Source organism: Nylanderia fulva, unplaced genomic scaffold (genome assembly GCF_048542155.1).
Source record: "Nylanderia fulva isolate GAGA-0341 unplaced genomic scaffold, ASM4854215v1 Scaffold25, whole genome shotgun sequence".
NCBI lineage: Eukaryota > Metazoa > Arthropoda > Insecta > Hymenoptera > Formicidae > Nylanderia > Nylanderia fulva.
Window position 1 is genome coordinate 203,744 of NW_028190314.1, and position 11,701 is coordinate 215,444.

The 11,701-nt window shown below is 33.0% G+C and overlaps 1 protein-coding gene and 1 long non-coding RNA gene across 3 annotated transcripts in view; one reads left to right on the forward strand and one right to left on the reverse strand.

The window, feature by feature from the left end:
* Window positions 1-11,701, reverse strand: part of LOC114944583 (uncharacterized) — a 51,586-nt gene that overhangs the window by 33,760 nt on the left and 6,125 nt on the right. The gene's annotated exons all lie outside the window — the stretch shown is intronic.
* The window catches only part of LOC114944514 (monocarboxylate transporter 4), a 102,883-nt gene that overhangs the window by 27,030 nt on the left and 64,152 nt on the right, over window positions 1-11,701 (forward strand). The window lies entirely within an intron of this gene.

Consider the following 11,701-nt stretch of genomic DNA (forward strand, 5'->3'; position numbering starts at 1 on the left):
TTTAATATTTTTGTGCAATTACTATATAATATATTTGTCAGCGTGTAATATAATTCATACTAAAGTGAACGCGGCAGCCAGGATAATTTAATACTTAAAATACTCTTCTTTCCGCTGAAATATGCAAAGCAATTGCAAATTATGCGAAAACGAGTGAACTCGTATACACGCACGCGTTAAGTAATTTTGAATAAATAAAGTTTAAAGGATAAAATTTCATGTTGTGACAACTCGTTCATATACACGTGTCACTTTTTATTTTTATTTTTTTTTTTTTACATTTTGTAATTAAACTTATATTTGCATAACAACATTCAATTACACGAGTTGTGTGTGATTCTCGCGTCCAAAAAAGTTATCTCAGTACGTTCTATACTTGAGATTGTGTAGGGAATATTTTTTAGAGCGTTGAATTAAATTATCATACTTTGAACGTGAGTCTGAAGAATAAAATTGAATATTATTTGTGTGTTAATTTATATAGATATACATATAAATATAGATGAAATTGCAAGAAAGGCTAAAACGTCACGTTAGTTTTTCAAAAAGGAGAGAGAGAGAGAGTGAGCGACTTGCTTCTTTTTACATTGGTACTTATTAAGTCGAAGAAAACTTCGAGGGGTCGAGAGATTGTAAAATCTGAACTGTAATGTGCGACGAACGACTTATTATCGGATTAATTCGGCCTGCTAGTCTCTTTGGGGGTTCCTAATACCGTCCAAGTTTCCTTACTTTTCCGATCAATCCTCGGATAAGACGGAAGTTGGCAACGTGGGATGGAAATCGAATTAAAAAAGGGACCGGGTGGAAATTTGTGAGGGAGCGGTTGAATGTGTGCGTGTATATATATGTATACGGATGCGTGTATTAGTAGATTCGATTCGATCTACCGCGTTCACTCGACTGTATTTATTGCCTTTTGAAAACTGGCTTCCGTTTGCCATTGCTTGAAGGATTTGTTAATGAGGTTCAGACCTGAACAAACAGAGCACAGTAACTCGATCTTGTCAAAATGAGGATTAATAATGTCTACTCCGGTTTATTTGACCTAATTCGATTAGACTCCTTTTTCACTTTAGCCTTTTTAAATTAAGGAAAATATATCTCTTATCTCGTATATTCGATTGAAATCGATATCAACTAAAAATAGCCATTTTTCATTTGGAAGTTTTATATCACATGATATAGAACTGTACCGAAATTTTAAAATACTTTAATTAAATTCGATATGTGAAATAAAAGAGTGAAAATTTTTCGCTGCGATGATACGAAAAATTTCGTCGCGAGTGTTTATTACGAGAAAAAAACACAAATTTACCTTATTTAAAATTTAAATAAGATTAAATTTGTAAAAACAGCCTCACTATGCATACGATATAATATGTTATGTAATACATAAACGAGAGAGGGAGTTTTAAAGAAGCACTATTTTCAAACTTTGTTTGCGGACGTCGTTAAATTTGCGCGAAAGTGGAAATCTAGCTTTTTCCCTACCGGGCCGAACTTTGCATGCATGTCAACAAAGGATGCGATCGTTTTTTTTTCTTTCTTTCTTTCTTTTTTGTCGACCGAATTCTCTCGATAATTTGGCCGCATTCGACTGCGCGCGAAGATCGAAGGGCAATCAGATTAATTCCGAGTCGTCGACCGCCCTCACACACACACCCTTCCTCCTACTCTTTCTTTCGTATCCCCGTGGCCACGAATGGACAGGATAACGAATAGCACGAGCGACGACTGAAGACAAATAGCGACTTGTTTGCTCGCTATGTACGCTGGGAAATCTTCAGCGAGCCGGATTCGTATTTCTCGCGCGAATAAATGCTCCTGTCAATCCGTCCGCACTTAAATCGCGTGTAACGTCAATTGAAAAATATTTATGCAGCTCGATATTAAGCCGACAAAAAATATTTTTGGACCGCTGACTTTATTTGCGAAATAATCTTCATTTTAAATGAGAAGGAACATTATCTTATTTAGAATAATTCAGAGCTTTTTTTAAAATTAAAAGAATAGACAATTTTTGAGAGATACACAGATGTGTTTGCGTTTATAAATGCTTCTGTCAATCCGTCCGCACTTAAATCGCGTGTAACGTCAATTGAAAAATATTTATGCAGCTCGATATTAAGCCGACAAAAAATATTTTTGGACCGCTGATTTTATTTGCGAAATAATCTTTATTTTAAATGAGAAGGAACATTATCTTATTTAGAATAATTCAGAGCTTTCTTTAAAATTAAAAGAATAGACAATTTTTGAAAGATACACAGATGTGTTTGTATCTATAAATGCTTCTGACAATTCGTCCACACTTAAATCGCGTGTAACGTCAATTGAAAAATATTTATGCAGCTCGATATTAAGCCGACAAAAAGTATTTTTGGACCGCTGATTTTATTTGCAAAATAATCTTCATTTTAAATGAGAAGGAACATTATCTTATTTAGAATAATTCAGAGCTTTTTTTAAAATTAAAAGAATAGACAATTTTTGAGAGATACACAGATGTGTTTGCGTTTATAAATGCTTCTGTCAATCCGTCCGCACTTAAATCGCGTGTAACGTCAATTGAAAAATATTTATGCAGCTCGATATTAAGCCGACAAAAAGTATTTTTGGACCGCTGATTTTATTTGCGAAATAATCTTCATTTTAAATGAGAAGAAACATTATCTTATTTAGAATAATTCAGAGCTTTTTTAAAATTAAAAAAATAGACAATTTTTGAGAGATACACAGATGTGTTTGCGTCTATAAATGCTTCTGTCAATCCGTCCGCACTTAAATCGCGTGTAACGTCAATTGAAAAATATTTATGCAGCTCGATATTAAGCCGACAAAAAATATTTTTGGACCGCTGATTTTATTTGCGAAATAATCTTCATTTTAAATGAGAAGGAACATTATCTTATTTAGAATAATTCAGAGCTTTCTTTAAAATTAAAAGAATAGACAATTTTTGAAAGATACACAGATGTGTTTGTATCTATAAATGCTTCTGACAATTCGTCCACACTTAAATCGCGTGTAACGTCAATTGAAAAATATTTATGCAGCTCGATATTTATTCGACAAACAAATATTTTTCAACCGCTGGTTTTATTTATTGATTATTTTTACATGCATATGTTGTGTGGAAATATAAGACAATCGTATATCGTCAAAAATAAAATCAAATCCAGAATAAATCAAGTACTGCACATAAACGTGCATACATTTAAATATTTTTAAATATATATATATGGCATGTGATAATTAATAAAAATAATTTTTTTTTAATTTTTTGTTTTCTAAAATTTTGCGAAATAATCTTCATCTTAAATGAGAAGGATCATTGTTTTATTTAGAAAGGACTATTCAGAGCTTTCTTTAAAATTAAAAGAATAGACAATTTTTGAGAGATACACAGATGTGTTTTGTATCTATATAAGTATAATAATGCGAAGAAACTCGAAATCTGGCATTTATTCTGAAATTATTTGATTCAATAAACTATCTGCGTGTGTTACACTGTCACCAACATTGCACGAAATAAAATGATGATTTGAGTTAACCAGCCCAATTAGAGTGGCAATTAATTACACGTTGTCGCTGCATGCGTTTATAGTTACGAAACTCGTTAATTTTGAAATTGTGGAGAATAAGTGTTGGCGATGTTGCTATAAGTATTTAAATTAAGACCTTTTATTTTGCTGCAACTTTCTACCGCACAGTACTATAATAATATTTATTTTCTCTTTTTTTCTTGACGTCTAAAGTCATACGATATTACAAAACTCATTAAACTTTCATTGTTTTGTTTGTAAAGTTATATAAATTTGTCTCTCTGTTAATTCGAGAAACAAAAATGAAAAGGCTTTAATTCAGCTATTTTTATTAAATTAACTTTAATGTGTTTACGTAAGAATACTTTTCTATTATTTCCAAACTGCGACTACATATTTACTAATCAATCTCGATGGATCCACTTCTAACATGCTTGCAAAATTCTTCGAGTTTGTTGTATACTTTACAAACTGAATTTAATATCAAAACATATTTAAAGTCCGAGAGGAAATCAAAGTTCTGAGCAACTTTAATTTATAATCAAAATAGAGTTTTTCATTTTAAAGTCTTATTGTGTTAGTAATATTTATATGTATACAACACAAGTATCTTAATTTATTAACTGTATAGAAGAAACAGAGAGATAAGAGAGAAAGAAGATCGAATTGTGTAATAAATTTAATGAATTTTATATAATTATGTACATATTTCAATACTAGGAAAAAGAAAGTTTGATCCTATTTTCTCCAAATATTTGCGCATAAAAATTCGATGCAAAACGCAATTACAAATCATGTGGAAAGAAAGACGAATTTCTCTCTCTCAGCATGGAGAAAACCGATAAGTCAGAATCGACACGTGCATCTCATCCTCTCCCCATCATCCTCCATCCGAATCGCGCCGTGTCGAGGACTTTATCAATTTTTCCGTGATATATATCCACCGATAAGCCCTTGTATTCACGTCGAAGTGTCGTCACAGATTGTCTCGACAAAATAACATACATAACGGACGGATTTCAAACGATCGAACAGAGAGCAGCCCTCGATCGCGCGATGTTAAATGTTTGTGTAAAAGGGGTGTGATCTCAATTTCGCTAAATGTAAAAAATTTTAAACTTTGCCTATAAATTCCAGAAAACCAGAATGCGATCGTTTCGCACTTTGGCGCATTTATATATTCAACGTATATATATATATATATAATATATATATATAATATCATATTAATTATCTTTCTTTATTTTTCAAGATTAATCTCCAATGAACAAATAATATTTAAATTTAATAATTTTTTATTATACTCTTTTATCTTAAATTTTTTAATTATAATATTATTAATTATAAATTTATTTAATCTATTTCCAATAAAACAAAATTTTACAGAAACTATTTCAATCAATATATTAAATAAAAATTTTTTTCAAAATATTTTAAACCTCTATGAATATCCATTAAATAATCTAACTATTATTAGCTGTTATATATATATATATATATAACAGCTGTTACACGCGCTCTTCTCGCATTATATGATATATTATACGCCCTGAGATCCCCGGACACAGATTTTTTTCGCGACGAGGACAAAGTTTTTGCATTCGCCTTGTCAAATCCAGCCACGTAGTCTTCGGGTTTTTCGCGACTTTTGGGACATCCTGTAGGGAAAGGAGCGCGACGGGAGAGAGGAGGAAAAAGGGGTGGTTTTCCGCGGGATAAAATCAATAATACGCCTCCATTCAAAGCCGCTGTCGAAGTCCTTACGATCGATGCGGAGGGATCTCATATCGAATCTCATATCGCGCGCCTGGTTTAACGTTCTAATTACTCGCGCTCGCTGGGAACATTCCAATCAAGCGACATCTCGAAGACGCGCTCGCGCGACAACGGGGAATCGTATCCCTGTAGGGGGTGGCAGAGGGTACACGAGTGTGCTACCAAATATATACGTGAAGAAGCGCATGCATCAATCTTCCGCGAGAGCCATTCCCGTCCGATGCAACACGCGATCTTACGTAGAGTATCAGTTTTCTTCAGGGAGGTTCTCTCGCGACCTTACGTGTGTGCAGCATCAGAAAATCGAAAATATCTCTCTTTCTCTCCTCTCTTCCGATGAAATATCGAGTATATAGAGACATGGGCATTTGGAATCCCCCCTTAGAATCGGTACAAAAATTAAGCAGTTGATCTCCTCTTGAGTAAACACTAAAATTTATTTGCATATTTAATATAAAATAAGAAAGTAAAAAATAAATTTTAAAAAATTAAGAAAGAACAAAAATTAAAAAACAAAAAATGAAAGGGGCATTTGGAATCCCTCCTTAGAATCGGTACAAAAATTAAGCAGTTGATTTCCTCTTGAGTAAACACTAAAATTTATTTGCATATTTAATATAAAACAAGAAAATAAAAAATAAATTTTAAAAAATTAAGAAAGAACAAAAATTAAAAAATAAAAAATGAAAGGGGCATTTGGAATCCCTCCTTAGAATCGGTACAAAAATTAAGCAATTGCTCTCCTCTTGAGTAAACACTAAAACTTATTTACATATTTAATATAAAACAAGAAAATAAAAAATAAATTAAGAAAGAACAAAAATTAAAAAACAAAAAATGAAAGGTGTATTTGGAATCTCCCCTTAGAATCGGTACAAAAATTAAGCAATTGATCTCCTCTTGAGTAAACACTAAAATTTATTTACATATTTAATATAAAACAAGAAAATAAAAAAAAATTAAGAAAGAACAAAAATTAAAAAACAAAAAATGAAAGGGGTATTTGGAATCTCCCCTTAGAATCGGTACAAAAATTAAGCAGTTGCTCTCCTCTTAAGTAAACACTAAAACTTATTTACATATTTAATATAAAACAAGAAAATAAAAAATAAATTAAGAAAGAACAAAAATTAAAAAACAAAAAACGAAAGGGACATTTGGAATCCTCCCTTAGAATTGGTACAAAAATTAAGCAGTTGCTTTCCTTTTGAGTAAACACTAAAATTTATTTGCATATTTCATATATAAAATAAGAAAATAACAAAAAAATAAATTTAAAAAAATAAAGAAAGAACAAACATTAAAAAACAAAAAGAAATTAATTATGTCCTCTTCTGAAAAAAATCTTGCAACGCCCATGTAGAGATCTCCCTACATGGTTGTTTGTTATTTCGTTATTGATTAAAGCGGAAGCAGGGATGGGGAAGTAATTAGGACGATATGGTGAATAAATTTGTCGTTGCAATAATATTCTTCGGTAATATAATTAATGGTCATTAACGTGAAAAATGATAAATTGATTAAATGGCAGATGTTGACTTCGATATGGCCGCATGAAGAAATAATTAAAAAAAAAGAAGTAATATATAACTCGATTATTGGAGGATGTGTGATATTTATCTGTAGCTCGCAATTACTGCGAATCGCAATATTTTTATTACAATTTTTTAAACGCTCTAAACTTTTATTTGTTATTTTGTTTTTACTCATATCCTATTTACTTCCGATATTCAGTCGGTATAAAATAAATAAAAAGTAATTGGGGATAATATTTATTTGTATTTAACAAATTACCGTCGATTAAATATATATTACTGTGCAGAGTTTTTCATTATATTAATTCAATATATTTTCCTCTTTCATATTCCACATATTTACGTTTGTATTAAAAAAAATATAATTAAAGAGTAATTTGATTACCAAGGGATGATTTATATTTATATACACGTTCGCAGTTATTGCGAGCTGAGAATCTCTATTTCACCGTTTGTCGTTAACCGTATATACTTTCGTGCTCGTCGTGTATTTTATGCACGTGGCATATTATACAGAGGAAACTGTTTTAGATGAAGATAAGTATTTATTCATGCAGATCAGCGTCAGCGCCGAGACTTGTTTCAATTTCCGCGCAAAACTCGTCGCAATTTTAATAGTTTCCAAGTGTACATGTCGGTTTCTTTTGCACAAGCAAAACTGTACTCCCGGGAAAAGAGAGAGAGAGAAAGAGAAGGCTTGAAATTTGCAAGTCGATATCGGTCGGTGGAACTCGTCGTCGTCTCACATGTGGTTTATTCCCGCTCGAGCTCATGAATCGCGTGACCAATCCGACGAAAATCAATACGCGTATTGGCAATTAAAATCTACGTCTTAATCATATTGAAAAAGTGGGAGAGGAGAGAGAGAGAGAGAGAGAGAAAGAGAAGAGAGCTACGTGATAGATATGGGTCGTGGAGTTTTATCGATCGGAACGCCCTGAAAAAGATGAGTATCGGGAACACGATGTGCGTTCCCGTTCGAATATCAATTTGCACCGCTATATGCACCTTTGTTTAAATGCTCTTTTGTGCGCAGCAAGTATAGGAATAAAAAAAACAACACTGGCAACTCGAACCAACTCGGCGCAAGGATTGATTCCCATGAATTAGTGATGGATTTAAGGGGATGCTGACCAAATATGTTTTATCGATCGAAAAAGTGCGTTCCCGTTCGAATATCAATTTGCACCGCTATATGCACCTTTGTTTAAATGCTCTTTTGTGCGCAGCAAGTATAGGAATAAAAAAAGAACAACACTGGCAACTCGAACCAACTCGGCGCAAGAATTGATTCCCATGAATTAGTGATGGATTTAAGGGGATGCTGACCAAATATGTTTTGTCGATCGAAAAAGTGAGATTAGATTCGACTATAAATATATTTATTGGCTTTAGGAATTGTTTATTCTTGAAATTATGCCCTCCCCCATTTGTTAATATTAATACTTTAATTGTGCATCACATAATTTCGAGAATAAACAATCCATATAGCCAATAAATAGATTTATAATTGAATCTCACCTCATTTTTTCGATCGATAAAACATATTTGGTTAGCATCCCTTTAAGAGCATGATTTATTTACACCTCGTCGTATTAAGCGCGAATATTTCGAATGGAGGTTTATTAAAGTTGTAAGCATTGATGACGGGAAGCACGATTTTACAGATTAATGAGTCGCAGAGATGCGAATACAAACTTATACTTACAATATATCGGAAAAGTATATTATTATAATAATACGTATATTTTTGTGTTTTATAATAATACGTATATTATTATAATAATACGTATAGATTTGTTTTATCTCAAAAAGAATGTATGAATATTGAAGAATAAAGAATGTATAATATGCATTAATTGAAAGTAATTTATTTTTAAATTGATAAATGTATAATTAATAAAAGTTGCAATTCCGCGCTTTATTAGATGAACAGCAGCGTGTGTTATGATTGCAAACATGTACAGCTTTTGTGTGAAAAATTTATTATTTTTTTTTTTAATATTATATATACTTTGAATTTTTTATTCATTATATCGACAGAGACTGATTGTTTTAAGCAAATAATTAATCGGCAAAGTTCCGAGCAATCAATTGGAAAACGCACGATCGCCCGCCTGTATATGTATATGTATGTATACAGGGTGTCCGGTAACTAACGGACCAACGATCATAAATGGATTCTTTGGTCAATTTGGGAACGATTTTTCCTCAGCGAAAATGTCGAAAAAGGTCATCATCATTTTTTACAACTTTCCAATATTTGTCATTATGTATCTTTATAACTAAGCCTCAAATTCAAATTTTATTATAGTAAACTCTACCTGAAATTAACCGAAGAATGTAATTATGTTAGACTTTTAACTCCAAAACGTTTAGTTTTCAAAAAACCCATTTTTTTCAATCGCTTATAACTCGAAAATTATTAACTTCTTAACATTTTTGCTAAGGAAAAATCGTCTCCAAATTGTCCAGAGAATCCGCCCTTAATCATTGGTCCGTTAGTTACCGGACACCCTGTGTATACATATATTTAACCGCAAGTTACGTATATTTAATCGCGATTGCGAGCGACGGGATATTCATAATGCAACGATCAGCGACAAATGTGTCTCGTATCGTGCGGTGATCTGTGATAAATAGATAGCTCGTGATTCAATAGCCACTTTATTCTCTCTGACCAGTCAATAATATACATTTCGGCATCAGTTACCCCTGGGAATGTAGATAGGAGAATAGCCGTGATGTCAATAAAAATAAGTCTGTCACGCTGATATAATCTGCCGAAATTTTTATAATTCAACAAAACATGACCTAGATTTTTTCTCTCACGATTCTCAGCTTAGATCGATCATAAATCTTAAAGACTTCTCCGAAAATGGCTTTCTGCTTTTTATATCAATCAAGGTATTTTCATTTTTCCATTTGTTACATATATGCTAGAAATATATCCGAAGGATTCGTTGAAAAACTCATCTATCTTTATTCATTTGACGGAGTAAGAAAGATTTGGCGTGATTTAGGAAAATAACAGCAAGCGAATTAATTAATCCGATATATTTTGTTTAGGGATGAAATCCTACGATTTATGACTGCTAAATATATTTCGTAATTGTGACAGTGCAGGATTACGACTATACGAGATATCTTGTTGTAACTAATGCGACGAGGAGCAGGTTGAATAAGAAAGAGCTGCTCCGTTTTGCGATTAAATAGCATTCGCATTTTAACTATTCCACCTGACCTGCCAGAGTCAGTTTCACATTGCGACCGCATGTTGGATCGGGTTAATGTATTTTATCTCAAGCACAGAGAAGCGTCTCGTTTAATAGCACAACGATATCTTATTTCAAGCGATACTCGAAGACCGATTTTGGCTATGTAATATTAGTCCAAATTTGCAATTAACATCTCTCGGACAAAAATATTTTGCTTCTGTTACATATGTAAAATTCAATGTTTCTCTTTTATATTTTTTATATTACTTTTATCTCATGTCGATTTAGTCGCTGTATGGTAATAATTAATCCGTATAAATCTATAATGATAATTGATTTATTTCAATAGAAACAATTAATATATATTTAATAGAAGTATTTGTATCGAATCAATATAATAGAAGTAATTAATAGCGTTACATCAAATCAATTTACGTAATAGTACTATTTGGAAATATAATATTCTTAAAATAAAATCTATATGAATAATAATTAATTATATATTACTTTCCAAATTAAAAAAATATGTCAATTATTGGACTTTTCATTCTTTTGCTCGCAATGCATTTTAATAGAAATATTATTTAGGAAGGAATAAAGGTTTGGGAACGCTCCTTTAAAAAAAAAGCGCCTTGTAATCCCCAATTGGGGCGGCAATAAATATATCTATCTATCTATCTATCTAGAAATATTATTTTAGTAATAAAATAATATAATTAACTTATTATTCGAATAATAAAATGTTATTTATAACGAATATACTTAACGTGAAATAATTTATGAGTTACATAAATCGCAATTAACTGAGATTTCTCCCTTCTTAATCTCGTCTTTAGAGACGGTCAGACGAAATCAATTAATTCGTAATTAATCTTAACTTAATGTTTGAGAAACGTAATGAGAAACTATATTCGCGGATGGAAGGCTCTCTCTCTCTCTCTCTCTCTCTCTCTCTCGCTCGCTCGCTCGCTCGCTCTCGCTTGCTCTCTCTCGCTCTCTCTCTCTCTCTCTCTCTCTCTCTCTCTCTCTCTCTCTCTCTCTCTCTCTCTCGCTATGACTTGCCACGACAGACGTCATCGCGCATTCCTGAACGATTCGTAGAGCACGATTTATTTGCGAAACAACCACCGCCGCTCCTGGCACCGTCTCAACTGTCATCCGAGAAAGCCCGACTTGGTATTTCGCGGCTCGAACTCGCTCGAGAGGGTTGACGGTATCTTGTGCACACCCCGCGGGCGGAGGAATGTTTTCATAGAAAATTAGGGGTGGGGGATGATGAAGGGAGGAGGAGGAGGAGGAGGGAAAAGAGAGAGAAGAAGAAGGCGAGATGACAGCTCGTGACGACGATGGTTACACGATCATCCACCGTGGTCGCGCGGGGGTTGCTCGGGGGGTGGATTCAATCTAGTGGGATTACCCGGCGGTCTCTATCGTTCGCTGTCATCCCTCTCCCCTTCGCCTTCCAGGAATCCGTCCATTGGCCCGCTTCTCTTGGTACCAGACCGGAATTTCTTGTATGTCAATACTTTCCCTGTAGAGAGTCTTAATCCTTTGCGCGACGATAATCTCGCGCGAAATAGAGCGATATTAAATATTCTATTTTTGGGATTTCTTTGGAATTTTT